General features: G+C 42.9%; 1 long non-coding RNA gene across 2 annotated transcripts in view; it reads left to right on the forward strand.

Moving 5' to 3' along the window:
• Positions 1-2,010: 2,010 nt before the first annotated feature.
• LOC110353842 (uncharacterized) overlaps positions 2,011-25,538 on the forward strand; it is a 32,098-nt gene continuing 8,570 nt past the window's right edge. Inside the window, exon 1 of one of the 2 annotated variants that reach the window (XR_011808109.1) lies at positions 2,011-2,609. This is a non-coding gene — a long non-coding RNA (uncharacterized lncRNA). The remainder of the gene's footprint in view (positions 2,610-25,538) is intronic. The other variant, XR_002404939.4, reaches the window with a different exon arrangement.

Genomic DNA, 25,538 nt, shown 5'->3' on the forward strand with positions numbered 1-25,538 from the left:
CCTCCACCTCTCATTTTCCAAAATGAAGTGCTTTATACAAGCCAAAACAACGCTGCAGAGGCTAGAACGTACAGTGTGTGTAACAACAAAAACACACCTCTTTCTGGTTTTTGCCAAGCTACGTGGCTATGGAGACAGCAGCTGAAAGGTGAAAGAGCCTCCTCCTGCTGCCAGTGCTGGGCTGGATGGTGGGGCCGCTCTGTGGCAGGAGACGGGGAGGGGCTGGCCATGCTGCACAGGCCTTTCCTGTCCCCTCTGGTGTCTGATGCAGAGGAACAGGGACCTGGAGAGATGCAGACTGGAAGCATACCAGGAGCAAGCAGCCCTGGGCTATGATGTGCCCTCAGTGGGAACCTTGGGGGTGCTGCTGGCAGCCAGTATGAGAAGATATGGAAGGATCGGCTGTCTCTGCAGATATGACTCACAAAAAAATATATGAAGGAGGAATAGGCATTACCCAAAGACCAACTGAAGTGCTGAAATCTGAGAAATGCTGCTAGCTTGTCAGATAAACGAAAGCAAAGCTAGGCTGCTTTTTATTAAGTTTGTTTATAACAAGAACCTTTGTTCAGATGAAATCAGTACTCCTACTTGCTGCCTTGTGATAGTATTTACGGCCGCTTTGAAAGCATATATTTTCTGTCAGATGCTTGCAATCTAAATAGTGGCAGAACATTTTCACAACAGAGAATCATTAGATCTTAATGGAATTAATTTGTTTAAGGACCATGAGGGCTGGCAACTGTCGTTGCGATTGACAGCTGATTGTCATCTCTTTAGGAAAAATGCAGTTTACTCATCTTGGAGGAAGGGAGAAAATTACAGAATTGGATTTTCTTTGGGGGTAAATAAACAAAAAGCTCAACTGAAACTCTATGGCTGGCAGGAACATCAGAGGGGCCTGTCATGCCTTGGGTCACCTCTCCCCACCTCCGTGGCTCTTGGCGTGACAGGAAGCATCTCACTGAATTGATCATGAAGTTTGGACTCGTTACTGTGATTCAGGCCAGCCAGCTGGAACACGTGTTGTGTTTAATGTATTGATGGGTTTATTTTTGCTAAAATAGTGATTATGCAGTTGTAACATACCTTCTGCCACCCAAAGCTGATCAAAATGAGGTCAGAAGGCAAAAATATTCTTCCCTGCTGTAAGGAGATCAAGAAGCACTAAAAATGTCACTGTCTTTCATGGCATATAACTGAGGCCTACATAAGAAGCACCTGTAGGTGTTTTCTTCATCCAAGAAAGCAAATACAAGCCATTTCATATTATATCAATGTGATGAAGTAGAAGAGCACTAAAGGACACCCCTTTATTTTCAGGAAGGTGATTTTAAGAGGCTCAACGAGGCAGAGGTGAGGGCTGTTACCAGAAGTACCTCAGTCAGGTGAGAGGAGGCGGGACAAGGTCCTTCCCTCCACTCAGCCCCCAGACACAGCAGTCAGCTGGGCTCACAGGTTTATACCATATCACACCACATCTGCAGGAGCCTGGCATTTTACAGAGAAGGAAAATGCAGTCTGAGTGTCACCCACCTTGTGCTAAAGACAGCACATGGCTTTCAAAACTGCTGCTGTGTGGCTTGCCCAGGCTGATAAAGGTGAGCTCTCAAGGGCCCGGGCTTTATCAGCAGCTGAAGCTTATTGAATGCAGCAGGAATTACCAAATACAAGTATTAGCTGTGGGTTAAGTTTGAGGTCCCTGAAAAAGGCTCATGCTCTTCTCCTGGGCTTCCCACTGAGAGCATCCCAGTGTCATGCTGCCCAACTAACCTTCAGCTGCTGTAAAAGTAATTAGTTGTTGTTTTACTGTTACTCAATATAAATATGAATGCTTTGAAGCAGATTGTTGATTATCTTTGGGGGCCCAATTTTTCTTTCTCATCAGTGTGAAATAATCTAGTAATGGCAGGGTCCAGCTGAGGGGAAGGTGCTGCAAAGTAGTAATTAATTAGCCTAATTGAAACAAGCTTTGGCTTAATGGCCCATAGCTCTGGTGGTGGTGGGTAGGGTTGTGTTGGGTGGTTGCCGCAGCTGATAGTAACTTGCTCAGCAGGTTCAGGGTATGTTGTGGTACGTTGCATTTGGCTTGAGAGCTAAGGTGTGTTTGCCAGGTTTGCGGTGATTGTGTCAAGCGGCCTGCTAGTCCTTAGGTCCCTGGATATTTGGAGTCTCTGTTTTTTCTGTGCTTTGCTGAAGCCAGTGGGATTTCCTGAGCCACGGGAGTTTGTCTCCTGTTTATCTCAGTAGAAGTTATGGGGGCAGCTGGATAACTCCTCCACTGCTCTCCTAATGAGTTTTTTGTGGCTTCTTTTCTGCATCTTTTTTTTAAGGTACTCAAAGCTCAAATTCTGTCCTCTGGTTACAAAAACCCATAGGGGCGTGTTTATGTTTGTGTATACACACAAGCATGTATTTAATGTATACGTGTACCTGAAGCTACGTGTTCATATGTGTAAACACACCACATCCACAGCCTTTGTAATCACTCAAAGTTCTGAAAGGTTTACTGCCACAGCAATGCAATGAATGTAAAATATGGTATTTGCCTGTGAAGCATCAAACAACGGCCTGTTTTTTCTGAGCTGGGCATCTCGTCAAATGATAAGGTAAATTACTTTTCCCTTTTTCTAAGAATAAACTATTTTGTATGATAGAAAAAATTACTGCTTACTGGTTTGGTGTTTTGTCTATTTAGAAATGCTACAAACTGAAATATTAAGATGATGAATTTCCTAGAGAGAGAAGGGCAGGATGGGATGGAGGAAAAAAAGTGAAAGAAGCACTAGAAGTTGTTGGCTCTCTTATGAGCAGAGGTAGATAGTGTGCTTTAGCCAAAATGATCGGGCTTGGATCTCAGTGGGCTTTGTGCTGGTGCCTTGATCTGCACATGTTCCATGCTGAACCACTCTGGTGGTTCAGCTGGTTGCTGCAGGCACGTAATTGTAGAGTCTGTGCATGAACACAATAGAAGAATACATGTTAAAGCTCATGTTTCTGTTCACTTTTCCTAGTTCAGGTCTTCATACAGGTGACAGACATACGAGTCTTGACAAAAATGTTGTAGACTTAGCCTTTAAATCATATGTGCTTTCTGCGAGGTGGGACTGGCAGTCACTCAGCCCTTTTTGGGTTGTCAATGTGTTTGTACTCTGCACAGCAGAACGAATCTCAGCCTGATTGCTTAGGTGTTATTGCAGTGCAAATATTGAATTATAATTACACTAACAAGCATAAAAATGCAGTAGATGCTCTTTCACTGGAAATCGGAGCTCAACAGAGCCTCAGCATGCACATCACGCAACTGCAATAGCAGCACCAATCTTCCTGCAGAGAGAGGAGGGAAAATGAATATTCAAAAATTGTTTTAGTTAAGCTGGTGCTGCTGTAGACTGTTCTTTCTCTTTAGTTTCTTCTTTGAAGTGTAAATTTAAAAAAAAAAAAAAAAAAAAAAGGCAAAGAAATAGGGAGATGACAATCAATGTGTTTCTCCAGGGCAGGAGGAGCTTTATTTATTTATTTATTAATATGTGTTCTCTTTAAGGATTTTTTTGTGGGAAGATTAGTATTCTTTTGGGGGGAAGGGTGTACAGAAATGTGCGTGTATCTGGATGCATTGGAACTAAGATCGGAGTAAGGCTTGCTAGCTATCAGGAAACATCTGGTCCTTTTCCTATCACCTCAGTGACTATTCAAAGTTACTTTTCTTCTGAGAAATGCCAGCCAGATGCCCAAACACTTCACCTTGTTGAGAGCCTTATTAAGTGTACTTACAGTCTTGAGTTTAGCCCTTCCACTACACTATTTTCTCCTCCCATGTAGCTGACCCAAGCCAGGGGACAAACCTCTAATAAAAATGGTGGTTTCTTCTCAAAGCCATCATTCCCCTTGGGGCTCACCAGCAGCAGAGGGGAAGCCCAAAGCTGGGTTGGGAAGCACAAGGCTGAGCTCGCTGTGGGCAGCAGCACATCAGAAATACATATTTCACTCATACTGAACAAGATTCAGGCATTCCTTCTCTTGTTTCTGGCTGTGCTGTGTTTGTGTGATTCACCTGTCCTGCCACTTTGTTATCCAAAGATGAATAACCTTGCTCAGGCAGAGATACTCGGCTATAAGCAGCCTCTCTCAGCTTGTGGGTTTCAAAATGACTTGTGGTCACTTCTAGGAAGGCATTTAAGAAAAAAGATCTTGTATGGTGGTTTTTGCTTCTTTCAAATACAAATAGGAATGCAAATGTTTGTTGTACTTAACATGGGAAGTGATTGATGTCTGAAATGCAAAGGGATGTTTGCTGAACTCTTTTACTTGTCTTTCATAATCCTGGGGTGCTTAACTAAGAAGAAATTCATTAGAAAATGTGTTCCTTTCTCTCTTCCTGTCTGATTAGTTTACCCTTATCAGTGAATGCTGTTTAAAACAGCATGACATCTGTTCTTACCTATAACCTTGTACTAAAGAGGATGAAGTCTATTCTGTCGTGATCCCAGAGATGCCAGGAGACATTCATAATGTTATATAAAATATAAGTTGTATTTATTTGTACTGAGCTAATCAATGTTAGAACTAATCCATCAACTTTCAGTAATGTATTAACGAAAGAGGCCCTGGTTTGTCGCAGTCTGTTTCCTCTTTTCAAAAGACAGAAAATGTCAATTTTCTTTAACAATACAAAGAAAATAAGGTTAAAATAGTGGTTTAAAAGCTCTGCTTTGTCATCATCTGGGCTATTATGGCTTGGAGTATTGAGATAGACAATAAAGATTCATGAATCACTAATTATCTCTTGAGACTCTCTGTCTTGGAAAGAGATTATCTGTTTATGGGGGAAAATGGCCATTCTGAATGGGGCGGTGGGCTAGGGGTGGTGTTTATAAGAGTTGCAATTGGTTCTAAGCATTAAGAAACAAGCTACCTTCCTATCTAAGGTCTACCTGCTGTGAAATGCCTTAAAAACAATTATTTCAGAGTAGTTTCTAATCATGATAACATTGTTAATGGAAGACAAATACATAGGCTGTTGTGTGGTTCTCTGTAGAGGGGAGAGATGTGCAGCTTCAGGTGCTGTGGCCAGCACTACAGTGGTGGTCTTCAAAGTGCTGGAGATTTGAGGGAATATAATGAACAGTCTTAGCAACTCAGAGAAAAGGCTTCTTCAGATGAGACAGCCAAACATTATGGCAGGAGAATACAAACCCTGCTGGGTTTAAATCTTTTCCCCAAATGTGAGTTTTTCAGGGAGGAGAAAGATGGGGAAATAGCTATTTTCTGGTGTGCATATAGATCATGAGTCTTGTTTGTCTAATGTGAACTGAACCATATTGAGTTGCTAGAATAGTCTTAAAGAGTCTTAGAAGTTGCTAAAGAGTCTTAAAACTAGGGCTTTGTGAAGGCTTTGTGACCTTGGCCAGGTTATGTGCTTCTGTTTCTCTAAAGCATGGCTCTGTAAAAAGGAGAGGATTAGGAAAGGCAAATAGACATTCTGATCACTATTTCCAAATGTCCCTTTCTTACAGCATCCTGAAGAAACAAAATGATAGCTGGAGTATTCATCTATCCGCTGAGCATGCAGATACAGCGAGCAGGGGCAAGGTGCTGAGGTGACTTGGCTTGGCTCTGCTGGCCTTGGCTGCAGTCATCCATCTGCTCAGCCATCAGGAGGCTTTGCCCCTGGCTATTCTGTGGTTTCCATCCTGCCACTCCTACCAGAGTTTTCTGAAACACAGCAAAAGCATTGCTGAGTTTCTTCCTCCTCCCATTCCGATTTCACTTCTTCACCTTTTCTCCCCAGATGACAAGGCCCATTTAGACATGACCATGGCCTGTGCGTTGCAGATCAGAAATCAAAGAAAGAGCTATCTCCAATAGTTGTGGGCAAAAGCTAACACAGAGCAACTGATAAAATCAGAATTCTTGTTCCCTCATTAAAACTGTGATTAAGGATTTCAGTCCAAATCTCTTTGGGCAATTACACAGAAATTTGCTTAATTCAGCCTATTGCCCAGGACCTCCAGGCACACACCGGCAGCCAATTTGTAGTCTGTGCCAATTAGCACGTTGAAGTTTATCCCGTTAGAGATGCAGCCTGCCACCAAAGGAACACAATGCCTCTCCAGCTCTATTTAACGGTGATACAAGAGGAACCCAGGGTAATGGTTGCCTGCCTCTGTGCTCATCTGCCATCCATCACTTGTCTTAAACTCATTTGAGGGATTGCTGTACCTTTTATCACTCACACTCTGAGGCCAACAGTGATCTAAGCTTCTTAAATGTACTTTTTAGAAACAGGGCAGACAGCAGGAAATATTGTTGGGAAATGTGTGCGAAGACAATTACCTGCATCAAAGCAAAGAGGTGCAGGGCTGAAATTTAAGCTAGGAGTGTGGGGGTTTGGTCGTTTTTCTGTGGGTTACAGGTTTCACAGCTACAGCCACTGTTTTCCTGCTCTCCTGCCTGTGGCTGCAAGGCTGCACGTGTTACACCGGGGGTTAAATCTGGGAGCAGTAGGGAGTATACTCATCTTGGCTACTGATGATTTGAGATCGGGTCTTATTTTGCTGCTCTGGGAAACTTGGTGCCTTTGTGCTACTGATGGTATCTTTCTGTTAGTGTTCGGTGCTCTGGGGCTCCCTGGCATAAGAAGGGATTGTTCTCCACGTGTAACAACCTAGAAGAAAAGAGCTGTAAATGCTGTTGTAGCACTGCAGAGCGCACTGACTATACCAAAATAGCTGGTAAAAACCTGAGCTTAATGCCCAGTTATGGAAGGTATAACTGAGTGTTTCAAGCTATTATAAAGTTCCTGAAGGACTTCTAAACTCTCCAAAATATACAACTGTATTTAAAAACTTAACTAATATTCTGGGATTTGTGGCTTTTTTGTTCGTTTTAAACCAGCTATAGAATGGCTGCAGCTACTTTAGCAGGAGTTAGTCTCCTGTGAATTTCTACTGTCAGAAAAGAAAAGGAACCCCAAGTTTCTTGCCAGGACTTCACAATGCTTTTAGATTCACTTTCAGACTTCAGGAGCTATTTAAAAGCCTATGGGTTTTCTAGCAGCAGTTGCACAATGATGATAAATGAAGGTTCTTGTGACTTTGAGCTTTCTGCGAGCAATGATGAGAAGGGTATAATTGTACCTTGGTTGGTAAGCCTGCAATCCTGTCCCAAAGTGACTTTCTTGGTACTTACCCACCTGCCTAGCCTAAGACAGAAGGCAGAGGAGCTTCTCCAAGTCTGTGCCAGCTCAGCTGTGCGGAGAGTGATGACTTGCTGGGGGTTGAATCCTACTTCAGCCCAGTGCTCGCCCATACTTGCAAGGTCTGTCTGGTGCTTTAGCCACAAAACTAGGACTCAAGAAAAAACTCCATGAAGAAGTTTGTAATGTAAACTTGTTGAATGTCCCTAGATTTTTGGAGTATGTTGTGATTTCTAAAATTCCATACCAAAAAAATAAATTGCTAAAGGAGTCTTTTCAATAACATTGGAGAAAGTGTAACCTGTTTTTGTGAAAGTTTCCAAGATATTTCATTTTCCAGTCTGTCTGTGGAATGAAACCAGACTTTGAAGTCCCAGGCTTTCCTCAGGGAAAAGGAAGCTAATTTTTCAGTCAGCTCAATGGAGTATGATCCTCTTGGTGCCTTGGAACCAACTCCCACTTGTCACAGATGCAGGCATAAAAGCAGAACTGGGAGAGAGAAATTCATCGTTTCATGGTCCTTCAATTCTTAAAGGAAATCTTTCCCCTCCAGCCACTTTCCAAAACTTACTAAAATTAAAGCTCTTTGTAAGTAGATCCTTAGATATTCAGTCTTCAGTCTGCTGATGTTTTCTCTCCATGCCCTGGCTGAAGCATAGGGCGGGAGGAGGTGACAGAGTGCAATGTACCAAACCAATTTTGGGTGCAGCTCTGGAGTCTGCTACTGTTTTGCTTGCTGGAAAGTTCTCACCAATTTGGTCATGAGCCAACAGCACAAACCTATTTGACCAATGTGCAAAGGGTCTTGAAAGCAGTGCTCTTAAATATATATATATTAAAAAAGATTCATTGTACTTCTAGTACCTATCGGATCAAGTAGTGTGCCATCATGACTTTCCTTTCTTAGATTCTATTAAAGAGAATCCTCTGGCTAATACTTCAGCAGTAATGAGCAGAATGATGGTAGCCATAGAAACAGCTGCTTAAATATCTGTGTTTTGCACAAACTTCAGGGTATGGCTAATTAGACAAGTGATGGAAATCTGTTTCAACCCTATAAAAAAAAAAAAAAGACCCATACAGTTGAACCACTACCATTTTCTTAGCTGTGAGCAAGTTTTCCGTTCAAAAGTGGTGTAACTACATCTGCTGTTCAGATGGGCCTGTGGTACTGAAATTAGGAACTCTTATGGACAGTGCTTATCCTTGTTGGTAGAAGTCCTCTTGAACAAATCTGATTTGAGGAGAAGAAAGAAATTGAGGTGACCATAGGAATAGGTGCCTAGCACACATACCCCTTGTATCGTAGATAGGCTCTGTTAAGCGGGTCCTGAATTCAAGGCATCATGTTCAAGACTGCCTTTTCCAGTGAGGGTTCAGAACTGTTGCTCTGCCAGCCGTAGAGCTGCTGGGTTTATATGTAAGCATTATAGCTTTAAGGCTTGGAGAACTGGCTGATCCTCACTGCACCCATAAGTATGTGAGTGTCAGAAGCTGTTGCTTGGTGCGGATGGACGCAGTGACTGGCACATTTCGAGTGCTTTGCCTACAAGGTCTCTGGAATTTTGGGGCTCTTGCAAAGTTTGCCTAATTGAAATTCTCTTGCATAGCACAGTACAGCTGGCAGGCTAACTACAAAGCAGTTTAAATCCAATTTCTCTATTCCAGCAAAAGGGAGAGATCAACAAACTGGAAAGAGCCCAGCAGAGGGTGGCTGAAGTGGCCAGGGGCCGCAGCATGTACAGTATGGGGAGATGCTGAGAGAAAGGGATGAGTTCAATCTGGAGAAGAGAATTAAAAGAAAGGGGCTAATTGCCACCTTCCATTGCACAAAGAGGAGATGCAGCAAGACTTTTCTTGAGGGTGCAGAGAAAAAGGACAAAAAGCAGTTGTCACAGGTTGTGGTAGGGAGAATGTTGTTTGGCCATATAACCAGCAGAGTTTAAAGGAGTGGTGTATTTAAGGCCTGTCTTTCCACATGGCCTTTGTTATGGAGCTGTTCATGTGTTGAATAGAAATAAGTATTATTCAAATGACAATATTTTCTGGCTTGATCTGTACACTAGTTACCTCTAACGATGCCACAGAAGTTCTACTAGCAGATAAGAAAACTTTTTTTTCCTGTGTTTCATGAGGTGGCTGGTGTTATCCCAACTGTTGTTGCTGAATTTGTCTGAGTGAGATCTACCTCTCAGTGTAAATTGTACTGAAGTATTGGGTGTGTTGTGGTGTCTTTTTTTCCTGTATGAAAGTATTTCATGAAATACAGCCCCGTGAATCTGGGCCAGTAATTCTGGTTATTTCTTAAATTTATGAAGACATCTGGTAATAAAGCTGCATCATCTCTATCTCCTACCTGCATTGTCTTATTAATAGTTTCTATTATCAGGTTCTTGCAGATGTTTTCTCATAAACTGATTTGTTGAATTCCCACTTCACCTATAATACAAAAAGTGTGTGTTTGCCACATTTCTGGCTGGCATAATAATTCTTAACCAACCACGTGTGCTCTGCTGATCAGCCTCGGGAAATATGAGATGTTTGCTTTCTCCACCTTGGCAGAGACTTTGTACCATAAAAATAAGAAGTTCTAAAAATTCAACTAAAAAGAAATAGAGGTAATTTGCTTATTGGCTGCAGCTGTGTGATCAGACCACAGTCCTTGCAGCATTTGCTTGGTTTTAGTGAAGGTCCCAGTCCTGGAAACAGAGCACAAGAGTGATGGCTTGCACAGCTGTGAACATCTCAGCAAAGGGAGTGGTGGCAAGTCTGGCTCTCAGCTCTTCTTCACGCCCTGGGACTGGGCAGAGCTCCAGCCTTCCTGCACCCCTCCAGCTCTAGAGATGCCACCTCAGGTCAGAAAGCTTGCTTTGCTACAGCATTGTGAGCTTCCCGCAGTATTTAGGGATGTGAGCCTACTTGTTTTTTAATGACTTTGTTTAGGCTCTCTGAAGGGATCTCTTGAATATTGTGACCCATCCTTCTGCAAGCACTTTCGCATTTGCTTATTTCTCTAGTTGAGTGTTTCATTTCTCTCAAGGTCTTTGAACAATTCCTGCTTGCAAGAATGCTAGATTCCTCCCAAGGGCCACTACCCCAGCAGCTGGAAGGTGCTCTGAAATGCCTTCTTGCATTTCACCCTGAAAGGTGCCCTTTACCCTTATGTTCTGTACAGAGCGTAAGCTTCGGGGCTGAGGCGTTGGGTATCGAGCTTGGATAACATCACCAAGTACTGCAGGCTTAAGTTATTAAAGATCACTTTTTTTCATTATTTTGCCTTGTCTGAATCTGTTTAGGATAAAGTCTTTCCTTCTATAGATATGAACACTACAAAGTGACCTTGAGATTACTGACCTCACGGCTCTACTGTTGGGTAAATACTAGAAAAATGGAAAGCATAACCTATGAACTTCAAAAAGCTAAAAATGGCTTCGTGGTGTCTTAAACTAAACTTTCCCTTGGAGTCAAGATGGAGGATGAGATTTGTGTATAATTGGTTTTATTTAAGGCTGATTTTTTTTTAAATCCCCCACAGGTGACTTTGGAAGAAATCATTTTCATCTTTTATTTTGAATTTTTCCATATTTTCTTGAAGTGAGTGTGTTCTCAGTTATCCTGGTTTACTGGGAAGGGCTGAACTGTAGCCATGGCATCTATAAAATCTTAATATTGAATGGTTTTAATGACAAGCATAATTACTTTGACACTTAGACAATTCTGAATTGGGGGGAATAGATTTAAGCTTCCTCTTTCATGGGGAATAAGCACTCATTACAGAGCAAACTCCTTCAGGATCAACTCAGTCAAACCTAGACACGTCATGTGGGGACAGCTGTACTAAGAAATAACTTGGTCATTGATCCTGTCAGCTGCTGAGCAGTTCTGTGTAGCTACAGAGAAGGCAGGGACTGAGAGGGGAAGCCTTGATCCGCCTTCTCTGCTGCAGGTGCAGGGTCTTGCAGCTTGGTATGGATTCTACCTCTTCTGCAGGGCTGTGGATTGAAAAGAGCTGGTACAATTTGGCCTGGAGATGTCTGCAAAATGAAAGTGCTTTGTTGGGAGAGTACTTCACAGTCCATCTCTGCTGGTGAAAATGCTCAGGTGATCCCTCTCTCGTCACATCAGTCTGAGGTAGCTAGCAGGCCTGAGCTGAGCCTGTGGAGAGGAGTCCTTCTCCTGAGCCCCCCACAGCCAAGCCTTGCTCCAAACACTGCCCACTGTGCATGTCTCAGGGTTACCATCCTCTTTGATTGCCTGGGATGGCTGATAATGTGGACTTCCAACTGGCAAAATCAGCTGGGTTACACTAAACTTAGGCTGAGATGCTTAATTGCCTCGGATGTTCCACTGCCTCATTAGGCATCTGATATCCATCACACAGCCACCCAGCTGCCACCTTCTTCTGCTGAGCACTGACAAAGCCACCTACCCTGTGGTTATTGGCAGGTTTAGCACAAGCACAGTCTCTGAAGTTCTCAGCTGGGGTTTTAAAATCATTTCCCCCAATTATCTTGTGATCACACTGGTGTTCTTGGAGGATATGAAAACTGAAGATGCAAAAGATGGTCAGTCTCTCTAGAGAGGCTTAGAGGAAGGCTTATTTCCAAACTTCCATGTGCAAGCAGCCACCCCACCTGGACGCACAATGAGACCCATATCCACTGAGAGCCAAAACTTAGTAGTGGTCTAGCTCTGTTGATGATGGACAAGAGAGAAATTCAGGTACCAAGCTTAAGTCCTTGAATCCTCATCCTTTCTTGTTTAAATCTGTTGAAAACAATGATATGGATATTTAAAGGAACATAACACAAATTTCTTGAGGTCTTAATACTCTGGTAACTTGTCTATTAGTTGATGCACAACTAACCAGAAAGGTAGCTTCTGAACTGCATTTCATCAGTCATACTAAAAAAAAAAAAAAAAAAAAACACACACCAAACAAACAAAAAAACTACCTATAGTTACTGTCATTCTTGAAAAATCAAAAAGGTAAAAAAAGTTATTTATATTCCTTTTCTAACAGCTCAGAAGTGAGGACAGACTTTTGCAGCAAGGAATCTGAAGTGCACAAAGTTTGAGGGGGTTTGAAGATCTTAGTATTCCCTTTGCAGCTTGGCATGATTGCAAGATTTACACAGGACTGTAGGTCTTTGCTATACTTAATGAGTTTTGGAAAAGCAGACTGTAAGAACAGCTTGGAAAGGTTAGGCAGCTGACATTTCGGGAGGCAGCAAATAACACAAGTTGATAATGTCAAGGAGCTGGCACAAACAGTCTTTTGAGGGATACAGGTGGGTCCCAGACAAATGCTGCAGTAACTGGGAGCTTCCATTTGAAAAATATGTTGTGGGTAGAAGTTTTATTTCCTGTTTGCCTGTAAAACTCTCCAGAAACATCAGACAGGAATGGTGATATCTTACATACGATGTTTTTCTCTTAGCCCTTCTCAGAGCTTGCAAAGCTCTTCCTTGAGGACAGCCTTCTTCCCTTTCCTACTTCATTCTGCAGTTGTACCATAGGATTCTGTGTCAGTATATAAATTTGGTCTGAAAAGGGATAGCTGAGAACTTGCATCTTTTGATGCAACTAAACATAAATATTTGGGGATAATTGTCAGTAAGTAGCAAATTCCTGTCTGCCCACTCGTTGAATCTAAATGTATTTCCTAGAAGCTGCTGAGGCAGGGAGCAGGGCAGAGACTTAGTCAAACAAAATAAGCAGTGGGTGGATGGAAGGTGCGCATTTGTAAAAAGTGATCTTACCACGCAGGCTCAGTTATGTCCCTTCAGAAACAGGTATGAATGCTTTCTGAATGCCTACAGCAAGGTTGTGGCTGCACCTTCATGGAGCCGTAGGGACATTTGGACCTGCTGAGGGATGCCTTTGGTTACAGAGCTCCAAAAATCTGCAGCTGCTGGCTTGTGATGGCAAATGTCCTGTGAGTTTCCATTGAAAAAGACCCCCCCCCCCTTATTTTCAGATGCCAGCAGTGATGACTTTCTCAGAGCTGCAACTTTCCTAGCCTTTCTGACTAACACTCTTCTTTTGTCCTATGGTAGAATTTTTCCATCAAGTTTGAAGGCTGTGACTCAGTAATTGGAGCCACCACTTTCGTAATTGACTTCCAGTGCAGCAGAGAATAAAGAACTTGTTTTTTAAGACACATATCTGTAGTTGTAATTGCAGAACTTAAATGGCTACTGTATTCAAATCAGTACAGCCAAATACACCTCTATGCCAAAGACAACTTTCTGTGCTTGTACTTGTAAAATACTTTGTCAGTTAAGCTCGGTGTCACACGTGGATTGTGTGCATATGTGAATGTTAGAAATGTGGGCATGGCTCCTTTTTTGTTAAAAACATCTATGTATGAATTTATTTTTACTGTGCTTATAAGGACCATTCTTTCTGATAGGCACATACCTATGTAACTAGCACATAAATACCATTGTGTTGCTGTGATGTCAAAAGAATTAAGGAATTGCACCATTTCCTGGCCCTCTGTGAGGCACCATTCTGGATCTGCAGGAAGGAAAAAAAAATATCCTTTTTTTTGGTATGAGTTTCTAAAAAGTAGATGTAAATTTCTGCTGGTGACACAGCATTGCCTGAAGTTTAGTGTTGATATGATTGCTGCAATTATTTTGTTTGTCAGGCATTACAGACAAATGTGACCTTTTAAATATCAATTAAAAATGCAATAGGAAAACATAAAGCTCTCTAAGCCCTGTTTTAACCAGATTTTATTGCTTACCTTCCGAAGAGACTCTCATAAAGAACAGAAATCACTTGTATCTCATCTGGCTCCCATGGTGTGGCTCTACCTGGGGCAGGGGAAGAAAAATGAGCAGCAGAGCCCCAGAGGTACAGGACCAGGCATCAGGTAGGATGCAGCCGCATCTGGTGATCAGACAATTGCACATCACAAGAAGCAAGGAAAGATTCAAGTTATGTCCCTGACACTTACAGATCTGTGTATTTGTGTAGGATATTTGTGTTCCACAAACATTTGTGATTTCCACTGGGAAGCACTGCCTGATTCTTGGTGGAGTGATGTATGAAACCCTAGCAAGATAACCTCTGCATCAAGAAGGCATAGACTAAGCAGGAAGATTCCAGATCTGAAGTTTTTTGGCTTGTGCTAACGGACCTGTAAGTCATTAAAGAACATGCTGAAAGGGCCCTTTTCCATCCTCAGGTTTTGCACTTTCTTGGTATTTCATCAGTTCATTCCCTCTAGGCATAAACTCACACCTTCAGTCAGTGCTTCATGTAAAGCCTTACAGCACTGACTCTAATGTACCTGTGGCACAAATCACACACACACATACATGGAATTGCCTAGGTTGGAAGGGACCTCAAGATCATCGAGTCCAACCTCTCCCCTAACACTAACAAGTCCCCACCTCACTACAGCCTCCTTTAAGGTATCTGTAAAGAGCAATAAGGTCGCCCCTGAGCCTCCTCTTCTCCAGGCTGAACAAGCCCAGCTCCTTCAGCCGCTCCTCGTAGGACTTGTTCTCCAGACCCCCCACCAGCTTCGATATTGGTCTGTTAACACACTTGTTGGGCTAAATCCTTGTTTCAACCAGTGTGTGCAAGTGTCTGTATGGGAGTATGTGAAATAAAACAGCCAAAGGACATGTGAAGTGGCTTTTTGGTAGGTGGTGTGTGTTGCACAGGCTGTGCTCCAAGCCCTGCTGGCTCCCATTGATGGCTGTTCTGTGATTTACCGTGTGTTCTGGGAGATGTCCTCACCCCAGATACTCTGCCCTGAGTCCAGCAACTGAGGAACTGAGTTTTCTGGAGTGTCCTCTGGTTCTGTGGCCTTGACTTTGCTGAGGGACTAGGTTATGGGGTTTTTAATTGCAGAGGAGCTTTGTTAGATGATTTTAATCACAGGTGCTGGTCTAATTTAGACTTACTGGTGACCTGCAAAACTCCTTTTGTACTGGTATTGTGAAGTTTTAGGTATATAGTCAAAGTAAACCAAGGTATGTAGTTTAGGTGTGTATTAGTTAGTTCTTATTTGTTGCAGTTCAAGCACATTTTCCCCAGAGTGCAAAGAGTCTGCCAATGAATTGCTACTGCTTTTGGAGGGAAGGAAAGAAAAAACATCTTTCTCCTGCACATACGGCTAGATACTTTGCTGCTCTTGAAAACAATCTTTTTTTAATTTCCTAATTACAGGCACTGATAGCAAGCCATGGTGCTGAATCAGCTAGTACATCAATTGAAACGTGGAACAGTAATAAGTAAACAGATCGTCAAACAAAATGATCTAATTTGTGTGACAGGGCAGAACATTTTTTGTTGTTGTTTGCTTGTTTTTGCTCTTCTGAGTGCCTAGGATATTCAGAAAGCATGTCTGCATCATCTTTATCTGCTCTGGGGTTTAAGACCGGTTGTTGTCTAGGCATGATGCTCTGCAATTTGTCAAAGCCTACTGCGGTAGCTTATTTAAAGGCCAGCTTGCTTGTGCAGTCTTTGTGTATCCAACTTCCCTCTATCTTTGTGCTGTGTCACTTTTTGCAGATTTACATGCTCTGATAGCTGAGTTGAGCAGCAGCTTGTTCCAGAAGTTTTCTCCAGAGAGGTGGTGAGCAGGGTGGTAGCAACATACAGTCTGGATGTCTGTGTGTCTGTTATGGACTGATGTGGTTAGAGCTGTTCAGTTTGTCATTACTGAACAGTTCTGAACCAGCGTGGAGAAACTGCTCCTGTTACTCTTGATATCTGGATCTTATCAAATGGTTACTGGAGTCTGTGGCATCCTGGCACAATCCTTAACTCTCCTGGAAGCACAGGGCTGTGTTGGGGAAGACAGATGTGGCTGCACCTTCAAGGTCCTTAACATGCCCCTTTTCAAGGAGAGCTGCTGTGTGGTGGTAGATTTGTGCTGGAAAACTACAGTGTTTATTGCAGATGTTTCTGAAACGATGCTGAGATCCCCTGTGGCCTGGGACCTGTCAGCTGCACAAAGGACATCAGTGGTGTGGGAGCTGACTGCCCTGGGACACGGTGGGGCAGGGATGCAGAGCTGACTGGGCTGCCCTGCTTGGCACGGGGAAGGTTTGGCAGGATGAACACAAGGGTCAGAGACCACTTTGGTTCCACAGGATCAGCAGTTCACAGAAGAAAACTAGTTCTTTCTAGTCAGCTTCAGTAAATACTACTTCTGCTCCATCAAGTAATGTTTTGAATCAGGATGAGGGAATGCTAGATGTGCTTGAGCACTTCTTTGTACTTGCTATTTGATGGTGGAATATATTTTTTAATATGGGGAAATGAACTAAAAGCTATTTCTTTCAGTTTCCATGTATATGATCGTGATTTTTTTTCCATATGTGACTTTTGGAGTCCGCTATGACAAAATTTTTGCAAGATATTTGCAAATTTAATACTTGCAAATAAAAAGATCTTAAGTAAACAAGGAATCAAAATTTTAAAAGGTCCATTGCTGGATTCAGCACGTGGAACTTGGGACACTTGGTATCCACCTTCTCAGAGCAACTCCTGCTAGTTTCCCTTGGAGGTGACCGACAACTTCAATCCACCCTTGCTTGCCTTGCAGAAGAGGCATATAACGCAAATGTGAAACGAAATGTTTTGGTTCAATTAATTGCTTTGTCTCTTTCAGCATCAAGCTGAAAAAAACAACCTATTAATTCCACAGTCCTGGGATTTGGTAGCCTGCCAAACCCACACAATGCGATTTAAGGCACCTCTCTGCATTTTAATCACTGAGGAGAGTCCTGAGAGGAGACGTAACCTCAGCTGAGAAGTGACACTGCACTTTTTCACGCTCGGAGAAGTCACGTCAGCCTCCAGAGTCAAGAGCAGTGCTGAAATGCTCCCGGCAGTGGCTCAGTGTCAGCAGCTGATGCAGGGCTGTATCGGGAGCTCCTCAGAGAACAGTGTCACAAGATGCTTGTTAAGCAGTGATTTCTGGCCGCTGACAGATGCCTCTGAATTCTGACCTTCAGCTCACGAATATCTGTCTCTCTTGGCTTAAATCGTTTGTGTCTCTTAAAGTATTGTGTCTACTGCCTTGGGATGGCAGTAGAATGGGACGAAAGGTCAGCGTTCATCTCTCTGTAGCATGGTTGATTGCAGCACAAAATTGGGTTCTATGTCGATGTGGCTTCACAGGCAGAGTAAATAATGGTGGGTTTACTAATGCAAGGTGCTTGGAGAGGTCAATGAGGGGCACAGCCACTTCTCTTACCCTCCACTGATTGTACATTGAGAAAAATAGTATGCTTGTAGGGGGATGGACTGAGAGAGTCTGCTCTCCGCCTGTAATGCCCTCACTGTATGGATCCAGCGTATGCAGAGGGGGTTGTTCCATCCTGCTGACCTACCTTGTTCTTATTTAGTTCAGCAGCTCGCTCCTTCCTTCCCATTCAGCTTTGTCTCTTTCAGAAACCCCTCTTAACTGGATCCTTTCAGAACCTTCTCCAAGTCACTTTGGAGAATGTTGGATGTGAGGTAGAACGTGCACAGAAGAGAAACGGCTGGCACGTGCCTCTCATGACTTTTCCTAACCTTGGGAAGAGGTTTCTCTCTGGGAATATGCAGACTTGTCCAGCTCTGTCTTTGAGCAAGAGCAGAACAGTGTCTGAGGTGCCCCTTCAAGGGTAAGAAGCCGAGATAGCAGGGACTGATTTATCCTTTATTCATTCCTGAAGATCAGCAATTACTGGTTCTGTGGCCTTTGAGAAATATGTGGCACCCCCATTGAATAACTAGCTGGGATTTAACTATCCAATGACTTTGTAACTTGTTCATCAGGTTAAATAATTTTGAATATTTTAACATAGGTCTAGAAATATCACAATTAATAGAGGAATTAGAATGTGAAGAAGCTAAAATAATTAACCATTAAGCCTGGATAGAGTGTGTCGTGGATTTCGGTGAACAGCGACATTCTTCCTGGTGACTTGCAGTATGTCTCTGTAGTGGTTGTCACTCCAGGTTGCTAAGGAACTTGGGTTGTCTACAATTCTGCCCTTAACATGTGCTTTTATCCTCGCACTTCACACGGAGCGTTTTCCTTCTGTATTGATGCTGACCTTTTTCTTCCCCCTCATTAGCAGAGGCAACAACTATGCCGCGTTTAGCTGTCGTAAGTCTGATGCTTCAATGCTTGGAAAGTAAAATATAGCAAACCTTTAGCACTGCTGACACTTCATAATGTGGTCATTATGTGCTGTAATACAATGGAGGAAAGCTGTTTCAAAGGGAAGGGTGTTCTGCTTTTGTTATTAGCTGTTGCATGCTCTTAAAAGAAATAACATTCCAAGAACAGATAAAATGAGGTAATCAAAATGACTGAAATCACAGAAATCAGTGTCCAAGAGGTATGTCAAAGGTCTGCTGCCCTGCTTTGAGATGCCATTAGCTTTACCTGCATCATCCCTGAAAGATGTCTGTTAAATTTACAGCAATAGTGATTTTTTTAAAAAAAATAAATTACACTAAATGCCTTCCTTTCCACAGTGAACTTGGAGTATAATTTATTGATTGCTGTCTCTTGAAAAAATTTCTTTTTATGTTTGGAGACTCTTGTTCTGTTCCCCTCTTGCTTTTCCTCTGTACATTAAACAAATCCAGCTCTTTCATCCTGTCCTTGCAAATCATATTTCTAAACCTTTGATCATTTCTGTTGCTCCACTCCGAACTCTTCAGTTTCTCCCCACATTTCACCAAATGTGCTTTCCCCAGGACTGCTCTGTGAGCCCATCCAGTGCTGAATAGAGGGATACTCCGTTCCCTTATGATTTTTTTTTTTTTGACTCATGTACTTAAAATGAATCTGCCTTTTTCTTCTAACAACATGGATTTTGTTGATTCCTTCTCAGTTTGATCTGATATATTCCCCCATACCCATTCCTGCTATTATCGCAGCCTGGAGGAGCCTTCCATTTATGCACCATTCAACAGCTTTCCTTCCCTCTCTGGTGTGGTATTCTGCACTCTTTGAAATCTGTTCCAGTTTTTGACTTGAGATTGAGCTTGATAAATAGAAGCACTCTGAATTTCAATCCTGCCCTTAAGCAGGATTAAGCTTTGGGCTGCACTCTTCAGAAACGTATTTGCTAGTCCATCACTCAAGTCAGTAGCACACACTCTTTTTAATAGATCTGCTCTTGGCCTTTTTCCCGTTACAGTGACAAATGCAAAATTTTACAGCACCTTTTTGTGCATTTATTTGCTGTGACTTGATGGGAAGAGCAAGCACCATAACCATTGCCACGGGACCTTTCCTGTTCTCCAGAGCTCTTTGAACCTGTTCACAGAGTGTGCTAGCTGCCTTCAGAGTAACTCCTGGGTGAATGCCATCCAGCATCTTGGATAAACAGAGGAGGGAACAAAGGCTATCTGGAGAAAGGAGATACCAAACAGTGTGTAGGCATATGGGTGTATGATGCTATTTTGCTTTTCTCTGAAGACTGAAGCAACGAGGGTATGAAATAACTCATCCTTTTCTGCACGTAATTCCTCCCTTTCTCTGTCTTGAAATGTTCTCAATTTTCTTGCAACTATCTTTTGCTCTCTAATAGTGTCAGCTCCTGTTGTCATTTATTCTTAGTGATTTGTTTCCATGTACCAATGTGAATATTTTACATCTGCTATTAGTTTTGTCCAATATTTTATATTTTGTTTAATTCTGCTTATTTTTTCTTTTGAAGAGTTCTTTGTGTAACCAGATGGGGCATGTGGTAAGACTTTCTTTCCTCTTTATTGGTAAAGTTGTATGCGCTTTCCTGAGGGTCAGTAAGCAAGAGCAGAACAACTGTCCTTGCTCTAGTTTCTGTGAAGCTTACTAGTTTGGCACTAACTTGCACTCAAGCAGCTTTTCCAGCGCAGCTCACCACAGATCTTTCCTATTAGTCACAGTCCAATCCAGCTGCCATTCGAGGCACCTGCAGGCATTCACAGCTTCTGATTTTTGGAAAGTACTTGGCACTATCTGGACTCTCAAACAACTTTCTTTAATTCATCCTGCCACTTATTAGCCTTGGCAATAGCCCTTCACAGAAAACCTCTCCATAAGAAAAGATGCCAAAATTTCTTCTTTTCACTTCAGTAAATACAGCGATATTGCACTCCCTAACTTTTCTGAGTTAGTATAAACAAAACAGACAATGATAAAAACTGGAAGAAAGAGCATTTGGGACCGAAGTTGCTCAAAGAAAAGAACTTTTTCTGAGTTACCCCAAGGAAAAAACATCCATCCCTTGGACAACTGCAGCTAACTACCCTTTGGAATGTGCAGAGCAGACAGCAAAAGAAAATGCCAGGTTCTTTGAGAAGTAAGGTATATTTCTTCTCCCTCAGCCATTGTACAGGGATACTTCAAAGCCTTCAGAAACATACATGGGATCAAGGACTTCAGACCTTCCAAGCTTCACAAGGTAGAGCCGACCATAGTGCATACAGAGGTCCCGCAGCACAGCTGAGAGCTGAATCTGCTGCTGCTCTTTAACTTTTTTGGTCTCACTTCTAGAAGCCTAGAAGCTTTGGCAGAGATTTTGTTCTGAATTGTTCCTGAATCTAATGTTTCCATGCCAGGAGCTGGACACCTTAAATGCTTGCTGGCAAGGCTGTCCCAGCTCTGAAGCACTGGACCCTACAGGATCCATAGCCTTTGAGGAGTATTGGCACACCAGCTACATGAGCAGAGGTCAGAGACACTTTTTTTTAAGCTTTTGCTTTGCCATGAAAAATAGATCAAGCCACTTGAGCTGTGAAAATATATTTTGGAAATGTGTTCTCAGTGCTAATCCACCTCCTCCTGGAATCAGTTCCTGTTGCAGGAAGCACGGCCGAAAGCACAACAGACACCAGTAGAGTCAGATCATGCTTCATTTTATTGCCCGAATAGCCTAACTTTTATAGTGAACTTAACAGGGGTGGGTAGTGTTTCACACAAGATTATTGGTCAAAGCACTCAGGAAAACAACCCCACCTGCAAGAAAAAAAAAAAACTTGTGATTAGTAGTCACATAGACCTTGTCCTTGATACCAGCTGCTGGTAACAATATTTTTCTACATTCCTCAGTTGGGTGATGTGGGAACACTGTCATGGGAGCTTCTCACAGTCATCCTGGTATCTTGGTTTGCTCAGCTGCAGCAAGCCGTGGGATCTATGCTGTTTCAAGATTCCCTCAACAAGTTCCTCTACTCGCTGTAGAGCAGTTTGAGAAGACGTGCTCCTAAGGTTTGCAGTGTTTGATACTGCTTAAAAGGCTCATGGGAAACCTCTTTCCTCACACACAGTGAGGGAAACCTGAACGAATATATCAAAGTAGGACAGTAACATCTATTTCAAGGAATGTGGCTGGAACAGAGCTCAAATGTATAGCATCATAATCCTTTTAAATTTCTATGTGTTTCTTGCTCAGCAGAAATCCTGACACATTGTGTGTCTTCAAGCTCAAGCCATGCTTTCTAAATTGTATGGGCAAGAGAGGGATTTACAAATTGAAATCCAAATCATGTTGAAGTCTGGTAATTTTCTTTAACTTTAAAAAGGGTTAGGATCTGTTATGCTGCTGACACTAGAGGTTCTCCTGAACATCAGCGAGTGCTGTGCTCTGAACGTGCCTGTGTCCACCTGAGATGTACAGCACCAGTGAGACACCCACTGAGAATTTCTGGAGCAGAAGGCAACCTCTGAGGTTGGAGGGGGGGCTCTTTTTCTCCATGAGAGCGGAGGGGAAGAGCTGTGGTTCTGCTGGGTGCTCAGTCTACTCCTGGGCATGGCATGGGTCCTTCTGTAGCACTGGGCTTCAGGGAGAGAAAGAGCCTGTCTGATACTGGCTATCAGCCATGGGATGGCGTGTTTTTTTTAATTTATTTATATATATATATCTTAAATATATATTTTGAAGATATCTTTCAAGTTGTAATCATGGTAGGTTATAGCATTAAACTTATAGTCCTTCAGTGACTTAGGAACTTTTTTCCTGAACAATGCATGTAGTTCTTATGGATTTTAACTCTACAGAGTGCTTTTCTTTGTCTCCTTGTACTTTAAGCTGGCTTTTCCAAATGTCTTTGCAGCTTTCTCCAAATGTACCTTCAATAAATAAACAAACATCCAGTCTTGCTTTCTTGCCTCAAAAAGTAAAAGTTTGGATAAACCAATGAGAAACTGAAATCACAGCAGGATGGAAACAGATTTACTTTAAGCTGCTCTATCTGATGGAAGCTGAATGCTAAGTGAATCATCGTGACTCAGTAAATAGGATAATGGTCTCCCCCTCTGGGATTTCTGTTCCTGCCAGAGCAAATAGAAGCCCTACTAAGCCACAGTGAAGTGGAAACCCAGCCTGCTCTTGCTGTGCAGCAGGGCTGCACCTGCACCTTTATACCTGCTGCAGGTAAAATACCATATGAGCTTGTTCTGGAGGGGTCAAACGTATACTGTACATCTACCCCATGTCTAGAATTCATTCTGTTGTGTAGGGAAGGAGTCTGAAGTCCCTCCTCCTATAGCATCAGGAGCATTGCATTTTATCTGTGTGTTGATCAGGATCCTACATTCTTGCACAAACAAGTTTTAGTTAATCCTAGTGAAAGCTGCAGCCTGTTTTGTTACCACTTTTAGGTGTATTAAAGCATGTAGAATCACAGACTCAGAAGAGAGGTGACAGAGGAGTTGGTGAGATGCAGTTAACAGTTCAAGAGACGTGGAGAGGCAGTGAGCCCTCGTGCAATGGGGAGAAACCAAAAAGCTATTTCAGACAGCCAGAACTGCAGAAAGCTCATAACACTCACCACTACAGAGAAAAGAGCAGGATGTTGTTCCCTAGGAGCAGAGGTGACATGTCTGTGTGGTCTGATAGTACTGCTAGAGCTCCCTTCATTTGCCTTAGAAGGACAAGGCTACTACAGAAGCAGTCTGTTTTGTTTGGTGTTGTGTCAAGCACTCTCTTGCTCTGTTTGTTGTAGGAAGATGCATCTCCATTTACCCAGGGAAAGGAGAGCTATGGCAGTCCTTACGTCTGACAAGCGTCCCCTGGGGAGTTAAATACATTGGATAAAGCTCCACTTGTCAGGGACTAACAAGAGAAGCCTACCATCAAGTATACTCGAAACCCACCCCGGTTGTTTTTCTGATGGCTGTTTGGGAAAGCCCTGCTTGCTGGTCTCTGCCCTCTGGATGTCACTGTTGTGCTCATTTAGATTCCTCTTCTCAGGCCTGCTCTTCTGGCCCTACGTATGCTTGTACAAAAGCTTGCAAGAAGTTAGTTTCCCTTCTTCATTAGCCTCGTGGGCCCTCTTGGCTGGAAAATGGGAGAAAGTTTCTGTACAGACCATATTGTGCAAGATATTTTAAAGGGCAATTGCCCTCTGAGGATCTTCTAAAAGATACCAAAGCCAAGCACAGAACCATCTGCTCGAGTCAGAGCATCCTTGGGTTGTCAGAGCAAGTGAATGCTGCCCCAAGGCTTCCTGCTCTGGGTCTTCACTGTGCAGCTCCTCCCAGCAAAGAGGTGATACAGTGAGATAGAGTGATGGTTATGATGTCTCTGAGTGCTTTTAATACTATTTTTTTCTTCCTTTTATGTAAGTGTGTAAGTTGCACAGGGGTAGGCTTGTGTTTTCAGCACTGCATCTGTGGGTAGGATAAATCCCACCTGTGCAAGTCTCTAAAGACTGAGTAGGGAAAGACACCACAATCTTGCTCCTTAGAGAGAGTTAAGCTCACCGCAGCAGAGCCCTTCATGTTTTGCTTTCGTGCTAAAGAAACCAGGCCTAAATGACAGGTATGACAGAGCAGATGGGGAGCCCAATTAAAGATCAGACAAAGTAGAAGAGGGTGCTGGTTGGCACTTGTACTGGGGCAGTGGTGAAAAAACACGGGGAGATTCGGTGTCTAGGAAACTGTGAGCAGTAGGGGAGCATAAGATACATTTCAAATATGTGATTCAAAGGCAAGGTCTGTCAGGGAAGGTAACTCATTTCATTCCTTTTGCCTTTCTCTCTTCACAATACACTTAAACAAGAGAAGAACTTTCCTTGACCACATTTTCTGCACTGAAGGAGGCGGCTGTACTTGGTTTATTTTTTTTCTACTTTAGATTTTCTATTTTATACACACTTTCTTTTTTAATGGATCTGAGTTGGACTACTCCTCTTTTGTGCCCCTTCCTGAATGTTATGGGGCTTGCGCTCACAGCAAGAGGCATCCAGCCCTGTGTGTGGCTTTTGAATGTACAAAGGGGCCAGCCATTTTGTGGTGGGGCAGGAAAGCAGGATAGTGAAAAGTCTGGGGAAAGTAGAAAGTTATCCCAGGACATGTATTATTCACCACTTCTTTTCTGCTGTTACTTTCAAGCGTATGGAATACCATAATGCAAAAGAAACTGAGGAGCAGGTGCCCTAAAGTTCATTGCATAGAAAAGGTGGTTCTTCTGGGCAGCTGCTTTGGGTAGCAGCCCACAGGAGACATCATCCTGCATCTTACAACTGAGAGGAGAGATGTAGAAGACCTGTACTAAGCTCCTTAGGCCCCTGCCAGGGCAGATGTGCGTGGTCTGATGGCTTCACAGGAGTTGGAAAGGGCAGTTTTCATGATGCTATCAGCAGGAGGAATCAGTAACTGTTCTGTGCAGGGCTTCCCCCAGGCCTTGTCCTGGCAGCTTATGGCAACTGCGCGTGGGTTGCTTTGCAGGGGGAAGAACTGAGCAGGCTCAGCCAAGCTCAGACACACCGGTTGATCCCATAGCTGCAAAGGTTCGCTACCAGGTTGTGCACAACGTGAAGTCTTTCTTTAAAGAACTTTTGAGAACCTGGTGGAAGTACTCTGTGAAAAGTGCTTCTCAGCTGACCAGCTCAGAGCTGCTGCCTGCCCATGGGAACGGTCTCAGCAGCAGCAGTGTGGATGTAATGTTGTCTGTCTGGGGAGATTCTGCTGGTCCCTCCCAGTGTGCTCTTTCCACTTGGCTCTCAAAATACATTACTGGAATTCAAGGCACTGTATGAATATGAAAAAATATATAGTTGAGAAAATCTGACACATAATAAACCAAGGTTACATTAGGACCATTATAATTTAGAATAGACACCTATAAATAAAGCCATTGTGTTCTTGTGTTGAACCATGTGCAGAGACGATTACCTTTGTAAACAGTCTGTGTGAGCTGTGTTTGTTCTGTACTGATTGTATAACACCCGTGATTATCTCAGGATTATGGTATTTTTGATTTTTGCATGAAGTGACTTTTCCTGTGATCTCTAGTGTTGCCTGGAGATTCTTTTTGCTTCATAGGGCTTCAGATTCATGTGTTCTTCAGAGCTCTTACCTCCAGTTTCTCCTGCTCTG

The sequence above is a fragment of the Anas platyrhynchos genome, chromosome 3, assembly GCF_047663525.1.
Source record: "Anas platyrhynchos isolate ZD024472 breed Pekin duck chromosome 3, IASCAAS_PekinDuck_T2T, whole genome shotgun sequence".
Classification (NCBI taxonomy): domain Eukaryota; kingdom Metazoa; phylum Chordata; class Aves; order Anseriformes; family Anatidae; genus Anas; species Anas platyrhynchos.